General features: G+C 38.8%; 1 protein-coding gene across 1 annotated transcript in view; it reads right to left on the reverse strand.

Moving 5' to 3' along the window:
• Positions 1-22,864, reverse strand: part of MEGF9 (multiple EGF like domains 9) — a 90,399-nt gene that overhangs the window by 66,262 nt on the left and 1,273 nt on the right. The window lies entirely within an intron of this gene.

Genomic DNA, 22,864 nt, shown 5'->3' on the forward strand with positions numbered 1-22,864 from the left:
TTCCCCAAACAATTTTTCTACCCATTTTAAAAGTGTCTGAGACCTTGAGGTTCATGCCTGGCTGTGTAAGAGACAAGTACAGCTTTTCAGCTGAGTAAACAAAGACAGACAATGAGGGCAATGTGGCCAATGAGTCTGCCCACTCAGATATTTTCCAAAGTAGGAGTTCATGTGGGGCTCCCTCAGTTGGAAAGCCCAGGGGAATAAACATTCCAGATACATAATTGAACCAATATCAAAGCCCTGTTTCATCAGCACTATCATTTCTGCCAATTGTTGAGCGGACCTTATACAAAACTTTGGGGGGAAATTATGAGGCCCAAGGACTTAAAAATTAAAGAAGGGGAATAAAAAAGGTAGGTACACTGGGCTATTTTGTTGACACCACCAGATTTGACACATTAACACAATTTTACTCACCTACAGAGACCAGGAAAGGAAAGAGCTTTCATCAATGCCCATTTTATTTTTTTTTTAATTTTTTTTTTAACATTTATTTATTTTTGAGACAGAGAGAGAGAGAGAGAGCACGAACAGGGGAGGGTCAGAGAAAGAGGGAGACACAGGATCTGAAACAGGCTCCAGGCTCTGAGCTGTGAGCACAGAGCCCGACGCGGGGCTTGAACCCACGGACCGCGAGATCATGACCTGAGCCGAAGTCGGATGCTCAACCGACTGAGGCACCCAGGCTCCCCCATCAATGCCCATTTTAATGTATACTAAAAGATTTGTGGCTGTAGTCAAAGATGGCACCACTCAAAATGAAAATTATTTGTATGTCAGGGCATATTCTAAAAGACTATGCTTTGTATCAGCTATATATCACATGTAGAACGTTTGACTTAGGTGATGCAATGTTGGACGCAGCTTCTCTATCCTTTTTTCTCATTCAAAATGAGGAGTACATTCCTAACCAGGTCTGCTCAGACACCCAGGGTGCGAGTGAATGGTAGTACAGACTCTTCAGTGACCAAGCAACCAATATCCTGGAATTTGAAAAGAACTTTTTATAATGAAAAGTTCTGCTATCAATAGACCGTTTGCCTGAGCTGTTCTCATAGTTGCAACCGACCCCCTGCTGGAGACCAAATTTCCCCTCCATTTCCCCGGAAGTCACTCCCCCAGCTGAGAACTAGGGTACAACAGGGGAGGGAGGAAGTACTTTAAAATCCGAAGACAACAAAGGAGAGAAGAAATTAGGTAATCAAAGAGAAGAATGTCCTTGCTATAAAAATAATGTGGGTCATGGGCATTTATAAAGAAATATAAATAGCAAGTTTTTTGAACTCAATAAATATTTATGGAATAAGCATGGTTCAAATGACAGATTTCAGCACAAGGTGTTTGCAGTTTATATGACCACTGACACATCATTTCTTTGAGTCGGTTCACTCACGTGTAAAAACTGGACAATAATCTGTCCCCAGTTCTACCCAAACAATTCAAGGAGTCCTCGTACTGTCAGTTTTCATCCTCAGTTGGGCTGTATGAATTATTTGGTGACGTCAGAAACAACAACCAAAAAAGCTACCAATTTTCATTACTTCTCCCCAAAAAATGATCAAGTCTCTACACTTAGCTGGAAAAAAAAAAAAACAAAGATCTCCCTTCGATCATAAAGAAAGCCAACTATATTTGATGATATTAGGAAATTGTTCCGTTTCTTGCTGTTTAGGTATGATAACAGCATTGTGACTATTTAAGAAAGATAAGAGAACCCTTGTATTTTAGAAATACAAGCTGAAATATTCATGAATGAAATGATAAGATGTCTGGATTTTATTTTAAAATAATACAGGAGCAAAGTAAGTGGATGCAGGCATGGAGTCGACAGGACTGGCCCAGATGGTTGTCTGGGTGGGTGACAGGTATGAGAGAGGTCATTTCACTATTCTGTTAACTTTTGTATATTTTCAAATTTTTCCATAATAAAAAAAAGTTTTAAAGTGTCGATGCTACTTTTACAGGCATATTTTCTTAGGTTTCTGTTTATGACAGCAAGGCCACTCATTGATCCCCTGAACAGGAGGTCAGATTTCAAGTATGCATGCCAGGCAAAATTTCTTCACTCAGATTAATCTGAATAAGGTAGGTTGATTTAAATGCATTTTAATAAAATTTCCCAAATGTTGGGAAAATAGATGAGTTGCTATTCCAAAGACGATTTTTTTTAATTTTTTTAATGTTTATTTATTTCTGAGACAGAGAGAGACAGAGCATGAGTGGGGGAAGGGGCAGAGAGAGAAGGACACAGAATCTGAAGCAGGCTCCAGGCCCTGAGCTGTCAGCACAGAGCCCGACATGCGCTCGAACTCACAAACCACGAGATCATGACCTGAGCCGAAGCCGGACTCTCAACCAACTGAGCCACCCAGGCGCCCCTCCAAAGATGATTTTAACAACTACCAGAAGTCTTTATTCAAGTCCTTCCCTGTGCTTTCACTGCTTTAAGTGCTTTAGCAACCTTATCTCCTATAAGTACTCACGGCTCTATGAAGTGAGCTTCTATTAATTAATGTTGGGCTGGGATTTAAACCCAGACATTAAGACTTTAAAGCCTGCACTTTTAACCAACAGCAACTGGATCCTTCAAGGCTTGGCAATATTGGTTTTGGTATATTGGTAGCACTGGAAAGAATTAACAGAAGGGAAGAAAACAACTTCAGGCTCAAAAATATATATATGTTGCCTTGTCAGGAAGCAGTATATATGATGGGGAGAAAATGGAACAAATTTGGGAGTTAGGTAGATTGAACATTGAATTGTAACTGTTACTGTTCATTATTGCATGACCTCGACTAAGTTAAACACTTCTCTTAGTAGAACTTTAATATTCTCACCATAACACCACCACCCAAATGGTACTTATGTGAGGTGAAGGATGTGTCAACTAACCTTACTGTGGTAAACATTTTGCAATATTTGTGTATCAGATCATAACATTGTACACCTTAAACTCACCCAATGTTATAGGTCAATTATAGCTCGACAAAGTTGGGGAAAAAATACCTCTCTTACCCTCATCCACACTTTGAAGGTATGAGGTAAGATGGGAAGTGAAAATGTATGTAAAGAAGGCTAATACATAAGTGCCCTAAAGCCTTTGCATGCAAGCCTGTCCCTCCACCAGACTGCAGATGCCGAAGTCACTCACCAGCCCACCCTCAGCTCCTAGCACAGTGCCTGGCATACAGGAGTCACTTGGGTTTGTCCTCCCTAACACCCGCTCCCTTAAGACGCCCGGCACCAATTGTTGACTTTAATTTTAGTCCCTAATTTTAGTCATCTAAGTCTATGTGTTATGCCAACAAGCAGAATGTTTTCTTAATAAGAGAGGACAGAAAAACTAATTTGTGTCCCCTTCCTATTATTACATTATCTTATCATGTAAACCCTTTAATCCAAAACTAATGCTGGAAAAGATTTAGAGAGACAGTTGGTGGCCTCTAATGATCTATGCTGGAGATCACTTAGTCTTTTAGGAGGACACTGCAGTTTCCAGGCTGATCCAAAACACAAAAACACAAACCTTACCATGTCACCTCTTGGCTTACACTTCTTCGTTGCCTTTAGAATTAATTTCTGAGCATAACACATAAAAAACTTGTTTATTTGACGGCTGCCAACCATTCCAGCCTCGACCCTCACCGATGTCTCCTCCACCTTCACATACCCTGGCCTCCCCTAATAGAGCCATTCAGGACTGTGGTCTCTCGAATAGGCCATGCGTGTGCTTTCTTACTTACCCCTGTGCTTTTTCACACGCTGCTCCCTCTTCTGAGAGGGTCCTCCTCCTCCACCTTACTAATTCCTATTTCAGCTCAGAGAAAACTTCCTCCAGAAAGGCTTCTCTGACGATATCCTCTGCCCCCACCCCATCAAAAGTCTGGGTGAAGAGTTCCTCTTTGCTCCTGTAGTATTCGTATACCACTGTGGATGGGAGTTATCACTCTGCGCTCTGATTTTCTGTATCCTCCACCAGGGTCTCAAGGACAGGAACCAGGTGTTATGTCTCTCTAGCATCTATCTAGCCCAGCACTAGGGGCCCTGCAGGTGATTAACAATGATCTGATAAATGACTAAAAGAATCTTACTTTGTTAACATGAAAAACCCAATGTAAACTTAATTGACAAGAGCAAACTCTCTTCCCTATTACTTAAGTAAAAATGAACGCGAAGTCTTAAGCTGAGCCATCCTAGTGAAACACAGTTGAAGGCCAGTTGAGCATCATGAGACAAGAAAAAAAAACTCAGGTGAAAAGAGGATCTGAAATCCTTTCTAGTTAACAAAGGGGGGGGGGGGGGGGCGGGCAGAGAGAAGGCGAGAAAAGGAGGAGGGAGAAGGAGAGAAGGAAAAACAAGAGGAAGGTACCACTGCAGATTGGTTAAACAACAAGGAAATAGAAAGCAAAAGCTTCCTGACACTTGTGGCTTTAGTCCCTGATGAGTACTTAATCACTGATTTTAAATGTATTTCTAAATAAGGGACCTATTACATGAGATTATCAACTAAAATAAACTTAGCAAGAGAAATCCTTCCAATAAACTGTTAAAAGGCTTGAGTGGTTTTTTTAAAGTTTATTTATTTATTTTGAGGGGGGGGGGCACATGAGTGGGGGGAGGGGCAGAGAGAGATAGAAAGAGAGAGAATCCCAAGCAGGCTCCACACTGTCACCCCGACGAAGGGTTCCAATTCACGAACCGTGAGATCATGATCTGAGCCAAAAACAAGAGTCGAACGTTGAGCAGAATGAGCCATCCAAGTACCCCAAAAGGCTTCTTATTAACAAAAAAGATCATATACTAAGCAAAATAACTCTCTAAAACAGACTGAAGTAAACATACTTTTTCCCCCCAAACGTGTGGAGACCATTTGGAATTTTTCAACAGAAGTTTTAGGCACAAGTTAAACAATGACTAATAGACATAAAAGTAACTTACTAAGTGGCAAACTTTTTTTTTTTTTTTTTTTTTTTTAATTTTTTTTTTTCAACGTTTTTTACTTATTTTTGGGACAGAGAGAGACAGAGCATGAACGGGGGAGGGGCAGAGAGAGAGGGAGACACAGAATCGGAAACAGGCTCCAGGCTCTGAGCCATCAGCCCAGAGCCCGACGCGGGGCTCGAACTCACGGACCGCGAGATCGTGACCTGGCTGAAGTCGGACGCTTAACCGACTGCGCCACCCAGGCGCCCCAGTGGCAAACTTTTGTAGCAACTCAGTATCATTTGATATTGTCTCTACATCTGAAAAACTTTCACACTGTCTGAAATGGCCCTTAGTTTTTGGATGCATGCCATTTGCCCTTAAATGATATCCTAGCTAATGTATAAAATTACATACCTGACTCATAATAGATATCTAACTTTTCTCTTCTGGAAACCAATCCACTGAGCAGATCAATTAGGCTAACAAAAAATAAGTAAATTAATAAATAAAAGTGAAATTTAAATGGACAGTCAGTATGTAAGGCTATGCTTTGGTCTTCTAGGTACAGTGCACAATTTTCTGCTAAAAATCCAAAGAATCAAGTGGAAAACCAATGAGGGTGGCAAACATATATGATATGGAGAGAAAAACAATGACTACAAACCAGAAGAGAGTGAAGGTGGCAGGGGGAAAAAGGTGAGTTAAAGCTAAAACAGTGGTTGGAAGAACACAATAGAGCACATTAAACTCAATCTCCTTTTAGATTCTTACTTTGTCCTAATAGAAAGAGCTTGAAAAATAAGACAGATTTGGGTTTAAATCCCAACTAACAAGTACTTCCCAGCTATGTGAATACCGGGCAAGCAACCTCATTTCAGACACAGGTTCTCTGTTAAACAGGGTAATACTACTAATTCAGAATGGAAAGGATTAGAGGCAGTGAAGAATTAAACTGATTGAAAGTAGTGAAAGCAGGTATTCAATAATAATAATTTATTAATAATAATATATAATAATAAATCATACATATAATATAATAAATTACTATTATTCTTCTTAATTTAGCTTGAACACAAGTTCTCTTTCAGCTTGACTTAATTGTCCTTTTGTTCCCTCCAAAAAGCTAATGTCTAAAAGCCACAGAACTCTGGTCTGGAGTACCTCTCTGCTACTCCACTGCCCTTGTCCAAATCATTTCACAATTCCAAGCCTTCATCCCCTCGTTTCTTCCGAGTGAAATGCTACCTGCCCTAGGTTATTATGCTTTTTAATACAAGATACAAGACAGTATGCCCAACAGCCCTTTCTTCCCAGAATAGATGCAATCTCAGAATATAACTGGTTATACAAAGGGGGATAAAAAAAGGCTTCATGTCAAGTAGGCATGGTACTTTAGGCCCTTTTTGTGGCTAGTGACTATTGTGGTAGGTCTGGGAAAGAATCCCAAATTGCCCTTTTCAGGTTATACTTCTTTTTTTTTTTTTTTTTTTTTAACGTTTATTTATTTTTGAGACAGAGAAAGACAGAGCATGAACGGGGGAGGGGCAGAGAGAGAGGGAGACACAGAATCGGAAGCAGGCTCCAGGCTCTGAGCCATCAGCCCAGAGCCCGACGCAGGGCTCGAACTCACGGACCGCGAGATCGTGACCCGGGCTGAAGTCGGACACTTAACTGACTGAACCACCCAGGCGCCCCTCAGGTTATACTTCTAAATAGGATGAAGAGGTAACCAGAGATGAACAAGACAGTTTCTGGCTTAACATTGTATGTGGTCTAACTGGAAATTATGACAGAGTGCTTTGAGTCTGCCATTTACATTCACTGATCTTTCTGACAGTGTCATTCCCAGAAATAAATGATTTACTATTTGGGAGTACTTGTTTATTGTATAAATATTTGCTGAGGGCCTACCACATGCTAGGAATCAATCTAGGTTCAGAGGATACAGTGGTGAAAAAGAAAAGAAAGAGAGAGAGACAAAGACAAAAATCCCTGCGCTTATGCAACCTACATCATTGTGGTGGTGGACAGGAGGGCTTCTACTTCAATTCAGTTCAGATTATTTATGGAGCACCTACTGTGTGCTAAACACTATCCTAGATAGATGTTAGAGACTACAGACATCAATGAGACAGCCTCTAAGCTACTTGAGGACGAGGTGTAACGGAGTCATTTACATAAACAAGTATTTAAGTATGAAGTATTTAAGTATTATTTAAAACTTAGAGCAAGCATGTTTAAAAAGTAACTGAAAGTTATGATATTTATAGTAACATTAGAATGTATAAGGTGCAACAGCATAGCAGGCCGCACGGATGATATTTTTCAAGGACAAGTAAATTTCTCAGGTGAAAGAAAGGGATGCGACAGACAGCATCACGTTTTTGGCAGCCTAGTATCATTGTAGAATTCCCCCACTGTTTTAGAATCTCTTCCTGTTTGGGGAAAGAAGCCTGGCTATCCCACCACAAAGGTTCCTAGTGCCAGATGATTCTCTTCCCTGCCCCCAACCCCTACTTGCCTGAGCAAGTGTCTGAGGCTCCAACAATCACACCCACCCCTGGCTTGGAATTACCAACTAAAGACTCAAGGGAATGAGCATGAGGTCCTCTCTCTGGCAGTAGATAAGACAGTTACAGCATGACAAGTGGCAGCAGCACTTGCTCTTGCCACACACCCAGTGCCGAGTGCTAGTGGTGCGAAGGACAGCACCCAACTCGGTGGCCGTGGCCGTGGCATATCCAGTGGACCGCTCTGTGGCACAATTGAGCATTAGCTCTAGTCCCACGTCCTGAATTGGGTTCCCCAGGGAGTCTGTGACATCTTCAATATCCTTTCAAGAAATTCCACTTCTGGGGGCGCCTGGGTGGCTCGGTCGGTTAAGCGCCCGACTTTGGCTCAGGTCATGATCTCACAGTCCGTGGGTTCGAGCCCCGCGTCGGGCTCTGTGCTGACAGCTCAGAGCCTGGAGCCTGTTTCGGATTCTGTGTCTCCCTCTCTCTGTGACCCTCCCCCGTTCATGCTCTCTCTCTGTCTCAAAAATAAATAAACGTTAAAAAAAAAAAATTAAGAAATTCCACTTCTGATTAACTCAGCAAACATTGTTTTTTTGTTGCTTATAATTAAGGCCTTTATTAAAACTGAACAGAAGGGGATTCCAGGCAGAAGGAAAAGTATACGCAAAATAACAAGAGTCAGTTAGTTAGCTTACTGATGAAGAGAGGAGGCTCTCGGGGCGCCTGGGTGGCTCAATTGGTTAAGTGTATGACTCTGGCTTCAGGTCGTGATCTCACGGTTCATGAGTTCAAGCCCCACATTGGGCTCTGCCCTGACAGTGCAGAGCCTACTTGGGTTTCTCTCTCCCCTACTCTCTGCCCCTCCCCTGCTCTCGCTCTCTCTCTCTCTCTCTCAAAATAAATAAGAGAGAGAGAGAGGAGGCTCTGAGGCTAGACAAATCTGAATCAATGTTTTACATTTTACTAGCTATGACACCTTGCTCAGTGTATTGAAACTCTCAAAGCCTCAATTCCTGCTTAGTAAAGTGTGGATAATAGTGCATATTTCTTATCAGGTTCTTTTGAGAATTAAACAAGGCCGTGATAATTCACTTAAAGCTCTTAGTATCTGACACAGAATAAGACTTCCACAGATGATTGCTTTATTAATAATAATGGTGATGATGATAAGCATGGTATTTGGGAGGAAATACAAGCAATTTGATTCTGCTGGAGTTTAAACACAAGGAGGGGGTGGTAGGAAACGAGGACAAAGACAGATTATGGAGAAGTTATAAGTCCCATTAAGAAACTTGGGCTATGGGCTGGGATCACTTATGGTGACTAAATAGGAGAAGTATACTGGAGTATAAATATCATATGAAATTAACTCGGAGAATGATATAACCAGGTTTTGCAATGTGTATGTATCTTCCACAGCGACTTGTATAGCTCAGTCTGGCCACTGTACTCACACACTGCAGGACATAATAATATACATTGCTACTATTGAGTCTTGATGTCCTACAAACGGAAGCTATTTCTTTCTAATAAATACAAACTGTCGGAAACTGTGCATATCATTTGTTAATATGCTTTGCAACCAGATCAGAAGGGGCTGGGTCGATACTTGAAATAAGAGCTTCTCCTGTGTCTGATCCAAGAGACAACTAACCTTTGGATGAGGAGGGAAGTTTATAAAATGAAGAGGAGGAACACATCCTCAGGTGACTGGCAGAACTATGAACCATATTTGCAAGTCTGAGATTCTTCTCTGACTTTTATATAATCAAGTATCACCTGCTACTTTTTACAACATATTGTTTTGCACCAGCATCTTGATCTGGAGTCCATATTAACTTAAAGATGAAAGGCTTTATTGTCAGGTCAAGAACAATCAATACTACCATTTTGCAGTGTGTGGTATTTCTTGCCAAATGCTAATAAGCATTACATTGTCTCTGTTAGCACTAATCCTTCTGGTGCTGATTAGACAGTCTCACAGCTAAGTTACTGTTCGGTTCTGCTTTACATTTATCAGGGTTGCCGACCCGCTTAGTTTCATCTAATTTCCACCATTATTTCCTGTCCCCGCCCTTACTCCACACCCATATCTACCTCAGAGAAACACTATTTGATCTAATTTTGATTTTTACAGTAACTACTGAAATCAAACCTGAGTCACTGTGTAACTCAGAACGAGTGCTGAGAAGGACAATGTATGGGCTTGCTGGGTGATGCTAGGGAAAGCGACAAAAACAGAACTCAAAATGTGTTCTGTATCCACTGAATGCTTTATTTCATTTCTGCTACTCCCATCTGCTTTGGCAATGCTGCATAGTTTAGTCAAAAGAAAAAAGAGCACAGACTTTTAAGTCAGACAGAGCTGGGTTTAAATTCTAGGTCATCACTCAAGAACCCTATTAGGTTGGCACTGTTATACTCATGTTACAGACAAAGATACAGAAGCCCAGGGAGATTATGTGACTTGCACTGTGGATGTACATGTTGCATTTGGCATGCTCTCAAATACATTTCAACGTGCAACCAATGTAAAATTGAGTGGTCATGTCTTCCTATAGGACCCCGTCTTATTTCACTTTACTGGGTCATTTGTGGCTAGGGCTCAATACCTACAAAAGATCCCAGAGGATCATACATCTGCCAGAACGGGACAATGGTTGTTTCAGAGATTCCCTAGAGTCCCATCGTTGCATTTGCTTTTTGAAAATAGCTTCCATTCAGCCCAGTTCCGAGCAGTACCATTACTGTTGTATCTGGCAACAGAGCACAGGATAATTCTGGCTTGACATAGGCCACTCTGACCTAGGACAGGAAGTAGCCTTTTGTTTCAGCATATTGGTCCTACCTGTGCCTTAGAACCACCCGTTAGGAAAGCTTGGTCTGTGACAATGTGCAAGTCTTCCTGATTACCAATAGGTTGCCTGCCACTCTACAGACTGTGTCAGGGAAACTGGTAAATCTATTAGTCTAGAAGTGACAAAATTCTCTCTGCTGTTTTTTAAACATTGCGAATAGGGAATAAAAACAGTATTAATAATAATGATAGCTAACTTTGTTTACTATGTGCTGATTATTAAGCACTGCTAAATCAAGTTTTTTACACGCATTAGTTTAATCCTCTCTTAAGAATGCTATATAGGGGGCGCCTGGGTGGCGCAGTCGGTTAAGCGTCCGACTTCAGCCAGGTCACGATCTCGCGGTCCGTGAGTTCGAGCCCCGCGTCAGGCTCTGGGCTGATGGCTCGGAGCCTGGAGCCTGTTTCCGATTCTGTGTCTCCCTCTCTCTCTGCCCCTCCCCCGTTCATGCTCTGTCTCTCTCTGTCCCAAAAATAAATAAAAAACGTTGAAAAAAAAAATTTTAAAAAGAATGCTGTATAGTTCACTAATGCTTTGACTTAAAAGTTACAGCCTTTTCTTCACAAAATTCAGAGACTAGAGATCAATTTCCTGGATGCCAGAGCCTTTTTTATTTTTTTTCTGGCATATTCTTTAGCACAGCACCTAAGCCATTTTTGGCAATATCTGACCAGGCAGATGGGCACTTTGACTTCCTTCATCAGTGAATTGAAAATATCAGATGCCTGGCTTGGTTCCAGACTACTTTGGGCTTTCGGGGACCACTTGAACCCAAGAAAAATCACGCTTGTACTGGAAAAAAACACGTGAAAAAGAGTCGCCAGTTTGGTTTTGACAAGGAGTACCAAGTATCAAGCATCATATGGAATGTGAGATCTCTATTCAAAATAGATTCACATTCTTTTTGGTGCTATGACAAATAATTTAAATGTGATGAATTATTTCTCATTTTGAATTATTTCTGTCGTATACTTGACTTCAGAAGAGTACTAAACCCAACTTACGCATCTGTTTTCATAACCAATAAGTGATCTCATTTGTGAGAAATGGGGCAATGCATGCAGAAATAAAATATTAAATTCAGCCAATGACATAAAGCTTTATGGTTTAGTAATTTTTTTCTGTAACTATTAGGAAGCATCTACTACAGTAACTTAGCACACAGATGGAGGTGACTTGTCTGCATATGCCAAAGGGGGGATAAACCTTTCGTGATTAACAGGATCTTCCTTTACAATTTTTAAATGTCTTTTATGAGTTTATAATAAAATATTCAAATTAAAAGAATTAAAACTCATCATTTAGATTATAAATATCATCAACACTACTACTTTCAATTTCATTTGAAAGATGTCTCACTTTAAAATGTTAAAATATTTGAAATATATTATTAATAGTTTAAGAATAGTATCAAAGCAATATATTCATATAGAATTATCCCAATGGCAGAGAGGGCGATAAAGTAACATTCTGTAGCTATCACTAAAATGTTAACTGTTATCTCTGGGTTCATTTTTTGTTTTACCCTTCTTTACATTTTGTAAAATGAACATATATATTTTTATAATCATAAAAAATATTAAATGAATCCCTTCTAAACAGCTCAATCAAAAGTAATATTAAGATCTACAAAAGAACAGCTTATTTATTTTATAAGTTTAATATGAGAGAGAGATTATTATATTTTCTCAAGCCTATATGGGAAGAAAAATAATACTGAAGCATCCCAAGCTTTGGAAAATACCACTACAGTCCATTAATTACACAAATATGTTAACTACAAAACAGTATAAAAATATATTTTGTGTAAAGAAGCCACATGTAAATACATCTGTTATTTTCTTTATTGTGTTTAGTCAAAAGCTACCTTGTTCACATTACATTATAAGCTAATATGAACCATGTAATCAGGAGAGAATACCAGAAAACAGTTTGAATTTGTAAAGTCACTGCATTTATGAAAAGCCCACAAGAATCTGTATGTGTGACTTCTCAAAAACCTTGGAAGACTGAAAGTAAGAAACAGGCTTCATTTTATAGTTAGAGAAACTAAGTCACAGAGCCATTTTTAAAAATGTGCTCAGGAACCTACAAAGTGAATAGAAAGACGACTGGAATTTAGTTCTTCTGAACTGCTATTCTCCTGATTAGCTAAACCATTCAGCCCTGCCTTTGTGGACAAGTCAAAGCAACAAACTAACTTAAAAACTAAAACCAGTTCAACAGGATAGGTTTGCAGGCAATACACCAACGATTCAGTATAATAATACCTAACAGCTAGATTGCTTTGTGTTTTTGGTATACTTTATAACTATTCATTAACCCACACAACATCAATGGATCATGGGGCTATATTGTTAATGTGATTCATATAGAATGAATAAGTGAAAACATACTGTAGGATTATAAGGACTATAATCTACAGCAGAAAAAAAGTCTAATACCTTCCTCTAATCAAACTTCCATCTACAAATAAATCAGGATAAACTCATTGAAATACCAAACATCCCTTCTTTTCCTTATTATTTCCATTAATGCTTCCCAAACTATTATTACATCACTATAAATGATAGATGGGACAAAGAGAACCTAAAAGCTACTCAGTTCATCCACTTTCCTTCAGAGACAACATCTAAACTTTCCCTAGAATATTTTTTAAGGATCACACCTTTAAAAACCATTTCCAAAATTAAAAGGAACTAGAGACTATGATGCTCTCCTTACAATTAACAGTGCTACTCTTAATCTCCTGTTTGTGCTCACATACCTCAAGTAAAAGCACTCCATTTTTAAAAATAAATAATAAAAATCTAGTAAGATTCCTGGTAATATGCCAGTTTCTAGGAAGTGTCTAAGACTGAAACAAAAGTTACGAAAATCAGTTATCTAAAGAGTCCAAAATTTACTAAGTAACATTTTCCACCCAGGTTAAAAACACTCATACTTCTTATCATTCTTCCTATGACTAGGCAGAACACAATCCTTTTCCAATTGAATAAATTTTCCCTTCCCTCAGAGCTTAGCTGTCTCCCTGGCAAGGATATCCTATAGAACAGCTGTTATATTACCAGTATAAAAGCAATCCCATCTGATCTAATTGCAAAACATATGGACAGACCGAAACCAAATTTTGGGGGCTCTGTATCTTTAAAGGAAGAAATAATCAAAGCTCCTCTATTGGTAAAAGCTGTGAGCAATACCATGATTCAAATTCTGCACAATTTAAACAAGATATATTTCACTAAACTACTTTAATTAATTTTAAGTGCATGTTTTAAAGCCCCCAAACAGAATGATATGGATAAAGAACCAGTTCTGTTTTCAGCCTCTGCTAAGATCTCAGCTAAACCTCCCCTGGAGGTCCCAAATCTTAGATAGGTCAATCCTACCCTATGATTGAGATTCATCAGACCTCAAGAATAGTTTCCTTTCTCGGGGATTGTCTTCTGTATTCTATTTTCTTCAGAACCACGACTCACTGAGACTAAGCAAATATCTCTGCTACACATCAAAACTGCTGAGTCAATGTCAGGAATTAAAAATTAAAGTAGCCCTGGTAATATCACCTGACTTGATCTCACATAAGTAAAAGCTTACCAAGCTTATCACGGCTTTTTACTCACTTTCACATTTTATTCATTTTTTATAACTATAAAATTAGAAGTGGATATAGTGATTGACAAAAAGACTTGGAAAATTCAGAAAAACACAGAGGGTGATTCAAATGACCCATAATCCCATTACTTGGCTTTAGCCACTTCACATTTTGTATATTGCTCTCTTCCTACGTGTATTGCTATGAAACGTAACGTAAGCATTTTAATGGCCATATAATAATAGCTCAGAGATTACCACAATTTCTTTATCATAAAAGTTTAGACTAGAAGAATGCCTGTTTCAAAAATCTTTACTGAAAGAACAAACCCAGTATATAAACCAAATGAGAGCGGAGCTGACTGCGGAGTGGGTGGTGATGTAGGGTGAGAGGACTGGCAGGAGGGCCCAGAAGTAGACCCACTTGGTCTCCTCAGTCCCTATCCTGGCTCCCAAACACATCTGAGGGACCGCAGGTTCCCGAACAATACAGTTTAAAAACCACAAATCTAGTCTACCTCTCTCATTTTACCGATGAAATTCCTTGCCCAAGATCACAGAACTGGTGAGGGAACTGAGAAAGAACGCAGGGTCCGTTGTCTTACAGACAAATGCTCAGCTTTCCCAACGTGGCTATTCTTTCTACAAAAGTTATCAGATGTTCATTTGCCTACTGTTGTTTTTCCTTTATTAAGATAAATAGAAGGAACAAAGTTAGGAAACAAAAACTCAGTAATTGATGTAATTTGCTAGATCTCAAAGAACTCCGCTTGTCCTAAGTAAGTTCTCATGCTATCCCTGTGAGTGAAGAATGGTAAAAGAAGGAAAAAAATTCATTTCTTTTTTTTAAGTTTATTTATTTATTTTGAGAGAGAGAGAGAGAGAGAGAGAGAGAGCAGGGGAGGACAGAGAGAGTGAGAGAGGATCCCAAGCGGGCTCCACATTGTCAGTGCAGAGCCTGATGCAGAGTTCAATCTCACAAAATGTGAGATCATGAACTAAGCCAAAATCAAGAGTCGGACGTTTAAGCAACCGAGCCACCCAGGTGCCCCAAGAATTAATTTCTTTTTTTTTTTTTTAATTTGTTTAATGTTTATTTTTGAGAGAGAGAGAAAAAGACAGAGCACAAGTGGGAGAAGGGCACAGAGTGAGGGAGACACAGAATCCAAAACAGGCTCCAGGCTCTGAGCTGTCAGCACAGAGCCTGAGGCAGGGCTTGAACTCGGGAACAGCAAGATCATGACCTGAGCTGAAGTCAGACGCTTAATCAACTGAGCCACCCAGGTTCCCCCCAAAAAATCAATTTCTAAACTAAGAGAAAAGGCCATGAGATAACATTATTTTCCTCAAGAATATACTGCAAGTATAGTGTAGCTAGCAACAACTTCTTCATTCATTCAATCATTCAATATTTATTAGGGATCTATTTTGGGCTGGACACTGTGGCCATAATTGTGAACAAGACAAACAGAAGTCCCTGACCTCATGGTCTTTATTAGCTGGATGTGGTCAAACAAGCTACTTTACCTTTCTGGATCTCAGTATTGGCCATCCGTTAAGTAAGGATAATAATATTTAACTATTACATTGTTGAAGAATTAAATGACATGATGTATGTAAAAGAAAAAAAAATCCTGAGAAGTAACTAGGCATACAATAATATGTCAGTTAATATTCTGTTCCAGCCAAAGTGTAAAATATTAGACTGGAAATGAGAAGTGAGGGTATTAAGTCTCTTTGCTACTAATACACTGATTTGAGGCAATATGCCTGAAATAGTATATTAAGATATTTCCAAACAGATTTCGACACTAGAAAAAAAGTGAATAATATATCAATCTGAAAAAAATTGAAATTTACATGAGCCTTCCCAATCAAGTTCTATAGTTCACTTGTGAACTACATTGTGAGGTCATCTCCATCACATTTACTTTTAGTGACTAGTGGGCTCTTTCTTTAACTGCCCCACGGGATGCCTAGCAAAGAAAATATAAAGCAAGCATTCGTCTTCTTCAAATGCCATTTTCCATTCTGTAATTAAGGGTAGTAAAAGATTTACATTCAACAAAGTAAACCCAAAAGACAACAGTTTGAAATACAAAATATCAAATGTGAAACCATCCAAAAACCTGTAAAAGTTTGGTCAATATTCACCAATAAAAGTACCAACAGAGGAAAGAAGTTAAGGCTTTATTCACTCATATAATACCCAGAAGCCAACAAAATATGAATGCCAAAGTCTTGGAGACTCTAAAAGTACCTTGTAACTGTGACGTACTGCATACTTGTTAATTATTAGAAGCACTCTGTTCACTATTAACTCTAATTAGATTTCTAGAGGAAATTCTGTCATTCAAAAGATCAAACATTTGTTTCTCAACCAAACTAAACCTTTTACATTGGTATGTGGCCCAAATCCACCTACCCAACAAACACAACTCATATTATTTATAATAGAAAAATAAATTTGCTACTTATTCAAAGTACCTGATTTTTTTTTTGAGGCAGATAACTTCTGTTATGACAATTTTTTCTGTATTGTTCCCCACAAAAAGAATGGGAGAAAAATCTGAGCAATAAAAAAGAGGCCGGAGTGAAAACAAACAAACTTTTCTCTCATTTTTTTCATAAAGAATTAATACCATGAAACCATGTCCTGAATATTGTATAAATTATGACACTTTCTTCTCAAATGGGCTTAATAACCTAAATTAAATAGACTAAAAACAAATCTTTATGAAAAAAGTCAAAGTCACAGAGAAAGACAGTCAAGTTTTGTTCAGAGTGCAAAGTGTTCAACCCTGTGTACCCTGTTACCAGGACATCTTCAAGGACATCTTTTGTTCCTCCAGAAAGACTTCTTGGAAGAATTGGGCTTTGAGGAGGCACTGAAGGAGGACAAAGTGGTAAATTGTTAAATAGAGAGGATAATTTGATTCCTTAAAGAACATGAAAGAATGGATGGGGCTAAGAATAAAAGACAAGAGTGAGAGGGACATATAGAGGAATTCAAAATGAAAAATAAGCAAGGAGAAAAGAGGAAAGTTTTTTTTTTTCATAACGAATAAAAAGTAATAGGAAAGATTTCTTTTGACAAGAATACTTATCTGTGAAACAGTAGCATTACCAGAAGGATTATTTTGACACAAATTTATCAGGTGTGCTTAAAAGAGATATCTACAAGGATAATTATTTTGAATAAACGTTTACTGTGATCCAAACACGTAGGTGTCCAAGTATCTTTTTATCACAATTTTTAAAAATCTCCCTTCAAAGTTACTAGTGTAGTTTGGGTAGCTGTTTCCAGTGAAAAACAGATAAACCAAAATGCATACTTGAAAAGAGACTAAGTGACCACAGTTGCCTGTAACCTAACCTCAACATTGGTCATAAATATTTTTATATCACATCTACAGTAAATAAATAAAAATCAAGATCAAGGCAAAAAGCATGAATTAAAGCTATTTATAACTAAAAATATCATCTAACACTGTCTTTCAGCTAAACAAGATCTTATATTTCTATTCTCTTCTGATCTATTAAGTGCCCTAGAGCAGTAATCTCTCTACCCATAATTTACCCATCAGTAAAAACAATACTGTGATACTTTTCTTCCATTCTTTTTATAAGGGTGCCAGGATGTCTGGAAGTTAATATATACATGTTTAGAAATGCTGAGATGAAAAGTAAAACACACTTTAAGCTTATGGGTCTTTTTTCAAAAATCAAGATAAAAAGACCTAGTTAGATTATTTCAATGTGTAAATTTTCAACTAGCCAAAAGGCTTCCTGGGGTCATAATAAAGAAGGTTTGAAACTAATGTTTTAGAGTTTAACTATGCTATTCCAGAAATGAATCTGACTGAGGAATTTCTACAGAGAGCTAGGCACTTAAACCAGGAATAAGATACAGTAAATTTGAGAAGTCTCTGGGCCTGGGCCTGGCCCTAAAAAGACTACAGATAAATTTCTCTATCACAAACCATATTAAAATATAATCAAAGAAAGAATAAGAACTACATTTTAAAACCACAGTTGTAAACAGTTGTAAAACAGAAAATTCAAAGAGGTGAACAGCATACAATGGAGTGAAGGGAGTAGATGCCAGTAGAATAGTAGAAATTTTTTCAGATTAGTATCCAAGACCAATAATTCTTAGCAAAATGGCTTCCTTCTCTTCTATGTAAACATCTCTTTAAAGGCCAATAATATGGATTCTGGAACCAGAATGACTGAGTTTGAATCTAGGTTCTGCCACAGCTGGGCCTCTGTGAGCCCCAGTTTCCTTACCTATAAGACGAGGATAATAATAGTATCTAGCCCAATTGTACCTAACTGTTGTGAAGGTGAAGTAAGTTAATGTATGTAAGGCACTCAGAACACTGTCTGGAATATAGCGTGGACTGTATGTGTTTGCAATTACTGTTACAGTGGCCCGTAAGTCCTCAAACCTGATCCCAAATCCTAGAAGATCGAAAAACCAAAATTTTTTCTGTAACTTATTTGGCAGCAATGCCTGGCCCGAACAAATGCAAGGCTTTTTACGATCTTTATTTATCCCACTCACTGTAAATATACACGCACTTTGCAGCAAATATCTTCATGTTTGATTATAGGAGGCTGCCCTAGACTTCACTGGGGTATATTTATTGACGTCCTAAAATTCAGAAAAAAAAAAAAAAAAAAATCTAAATTCTGAAACACATCCAGCACCACGAGTTTTGGATAAAAGATAGTGAACCTACATTACCTTTGGAGCGTGAACAATTTGTATGTCCCTAAAATGAATGGTATCTTCTTAAATAACCACAAGCAAATAATGCTGTTAACCTAGCAGCAGAGCATCTTAAGTTGAAGAAACCATTTCCCTGTACAGTTAGGAGGGCCCTGCATTCCCAAAATGTTCCTTTCAAACAAAATCCATTCATGATCCTTTATTTACATGTCATACTGGTCAGAATTTTCAAGCTCTAAATTCTAAGGCTTGCTTAAATAAAGCTTATTCTCTTAACTTAGAGCATAAATAAATTATTAAGCAAGCCTCTTTGGGGGCCATTGATGTGCCCTGAATCACATATCCCAAATCATCACAGAACTTTAGAGCTAGAAGAGACCCTTGAGAACTAAATCATTACTCCTTCCCTTCCAAACTATTTTATCATCCATAAATTCACTCTCCCCTATGAGGTAAGAATCAGCCTGCTCTAACTTGTCCTTAGACTCTGTCTATTGGAACACCCTGTAGGTGAATGTGAATAAACTGGGTGGGGCGCACTGACAGACTTGGGATCTAAAAGGATGGCTTGAATCTAACACAATAAATCTACATGTTTGCCAAATGTCTCAGTTCCTACCTTAGAAAATAATAAGAATTTCCAAGTCCAGAATGAAGAGACACTCAACTAGTATTTGTGTGTGGTTTTTTGTTTTTTGTTTTTTGTTTTTTGTTTTTTTGAAGGCTCAGCTATCTTAATGGACTCAATGAGTCAACAACATAATGTGGCTGCCAAAAAAGCTACTGTGATTAGGAACTAACTACATCAACAGTAGCATAGCATCCAGAAGTAAAGAAGTAACCGCCCTCTCTACTGCAAGCTAGTTAGAGCACATCTGAAGTATTATGTTCGGCTCTGGGCTCCACACTTTGGGAGAGACTCAGAAAGACTGGAAAAGTCCAGGAGAGGGGTGACCAAGATGGTGAGGGAATCCGAAACCAAGTCACACAAAGAACAGTTGAGGGAGCTGAAGTTACTTAGTCCAGACCCAGAGACAACGTGATCACTGTCCCCAAATCCCTGAAGAACTATCATGGCACCGAGAGAGCAAACTTGTCCCGCACGGCCCCACAGGGCAGAACCAGAACCAGCCGGTGTTAACCACAGAGACCAATGTTTCAGCTAACTCTTAAAAGTATTTCTTGAGATGTACTCAGGCAGTTGAGCCTCCAACTCTTGGTTTTGGCTCAGGTCGCGATCCCACGGTTGCGGGACGGAGCTCTGCATCAGCTCTGTGCTGCGCACGGAGCCTGCTCGAGATTCTCTCTCTCCACACCTCTGCGCTCTTCCTCACTCGCACATACTGTCTCTCTAAAATAATAAAAATAAAAATAAAAGTTTTTAAAATGAAGAGCCATGTTAGGCGGCAGTGGCTTCTAAACTCCTATCTAGCCCTAAAGGTCCATAATTTTAAAAATCAAACGTCTGTCACCACCTCCGTCTCTTAGTGCTGATAACTACCATCCTCCGGCATCACAGCCTCTCCCTTAACCCTTCTCAGAATGTCCTACCCAGCCAACCAATCAGCCAAATGTTTTGCCAAGTCTGTGGGAGGAAAATGCCTGTTTGCTGGGCAATTAGTTTCAGTTTGCAGATCAGTGTCCTTATAAACAAAAGAGGGCCCTAATTGAGGGGCAGGCAAGAGCTCTCAGCCAGACCCCTATGAAAGAAATTCTTATTAAATCAAACAGCAGCTAGAAGACCCATCTAATCACATAATCTATTATCAATAGCATTCAGTCCTCACAGGAACGTTAAAATAAAATACCCAGTACAACCAACCATCTTCCCGAATGCCAGAGAATCCAACTTTGCAAGCCAAACTAGGTCTCTCAAGATCAGTGAGAACTTTTCTCTCTGTCAAAGAGACGTGTGCCCTGTTTGAAGTAGACTAGAACCCATGCTCAGATAAAAAGGCCATACTTGATTGTAAAGCCAAAAACTACCTATCGGTAGGCCTGCAAAGCTCAGTTCAGCTTCTGAGAACAAGACACAAACAATGTAAAAAGTATGAACAATGTTAAATTTAAAACACAGAAGAAAAAAACAAAAAAGAACACTGAAAAAAAAAAAAAAAACCCAGAAGAGCTACTGAAGTTGGACATCCTTCTAAAACTTTTGTCACCCAAAGACCACTAGACACGTAGGTATACGTAAGTCCATGGAAGTTGCTCAAGCCTTGAACAGTGCACATGGCACATATTCATCAATCCGGCTTTACTTCCTTTGAAATTGGATTCTTTGAAACCACAGCCGAAGTGTTGGAGAATAATGCACGTGATGGACTTAACAAGGAAGGACACGTTCTTGTCTGTGCTTTTTAAAGTGAATCCCAGACAACCTAAGTGAACATAAGGAGATTAGTTTAAAAAATTATATTATTCTTATGCCAAAAAATGTAACTGTTAAGAATAAGGTAGACTTTAACTATGGACATGGGGGAAAAAAAAGTTCATGATACATAGTTAAGTGAATATAGCAAGTTGCAAAACAATATGTGTAGAATTATTTTGAGTTTTTGAAAACTATTTTTAAAAACCCTCTGTGTATGGGGGGAAAAAAAACCCTTCTGTATATGTACGCTCCAAAATGCCCAGAAAAATGTCTGAAAAGAGATCAAACTGTTAACAGTAGTAACCTCTAGGGACTGACTGGAAATAGGAAACAGTAAAGGAGTGACTGTCACTTTTTTCCTTTGCAGACTTCTGGTGATTTGGATTGTTTGGAACTAAAAGTTAACTTTGTGATTTAAAAATAACAATATGAAAATAATAAAGGTAAAATAACATCGATTGCACAGACTTATTTAACATATACTCACCATTCAAAATAAGTGATCTTGCAACTACCTAAATGCTACCTAAATGGGTGCTTCAAACTCTGGAACATCTAATTCATCCTTTTTCTATAATATTTTACTACAACGACAACAACAACAACAACAACAACAACAAATCACCACATTACTATTAGGTCTCAACTGCTTTCTATCACACACACACACACACACACACACACAAATTGTAATCATAAGGTTAACTAACACACATGGTGCTTACTCTGCACCAGGAACTGTTCTAAGCACCATAAATGTATTAACTTAGTTAATCGTCACAGCAATCCTATGAAGTAGGTACGATTATTATCTTCACTTCCCAGTTGAAGAGAGGTTAAATGACCTGCCCAAGATTACACGGCTAATGAGGGGCAGAGCGAGGATTCAAACCTGCGAATGGACTCCAGAGTCCACACTGTCAACCACTATGCTTCCTGTCTCTCAGCAATATGTCAATCTCTCTATACCAAAGCCAAAAAAGGGTACAGTCAAAATCCAGCCAGTTCATATACTCCTTCAAGCTAGAAGAGATGCAAACTTAGCTTTTTATGGTTGAATAATCTGCATTCCTATGGATGTCAATGCCAAGCTCCAACCCAAAATTCAAGACTGTATTAAGACTCGTAATCATGTGGGAAAATTCTCTACAAATTCGTTTATAGTCCAAAGTCCACACCTGACTCTACAGTAAATCGCTGAGCCTAAGAATTAGGTCAGAGATCCATTAATGTAAGTACAGCTTGGCAAATAGTTTGGACAAATCCCCACCCTGACTCAGGCAAAGGAATTCAGAAGCTCTTGTCTAATGTCTTGACAAGGCAGGTCTTATTTGTTTAGTCCCAGCCCACTTCAGATTCAAAGGAGACAAGAATAGGAGTTGTCTCTAACTTTGCCTGGAGACTTCAACCAGCAGGAAGAAGAGCCTATTTTCTCTGTGGACTCAAACAGATACTGGCTCTTATCAGCATCCTCCAAACTGAACATTCTAACTTCAGGCAGGGGGTGGGGAGGGGGGTGGGTGGGGGGAGAGGCAATGGGCATCTCTGTTCAAATCGTGTATTTGTGCAAACATATTGACCTTGTAATTGAGGAAGAAAAAATGGTGCAAGGAAGGGATTTAACCTAATTTATGGGCATGCTCAACCTAGATGCACACCTGTCCCAAATGACCTACTGAATCCAGTCATTTGCAGGGAACACATGGATTACACTGCCTTTTTTTTTTCTTCTTCCTCTTCTTCTTTTCTGGCCTCGAGTGGTCTGTCCCACTGTTGTAAACAAAATCCTTAGTATCTCTTCCACCTGCCACATGCACATCATACATATATATATATATATATATACACACACACACAA

Source organism: Panthera onca, chromosome D4, assembly GCF_046562875.1.
Source record: "Panthera onca isolate mPanOnc1 chromosome D4, mPanOnc1 haplotype 2, whole genome shotgun sequence".
Taxonomy (NCBI): Eukaryota; Metazoa; Chordata; class Mammalia; order Carnivora; family Felidae; genus Panthera; species Panthera onca.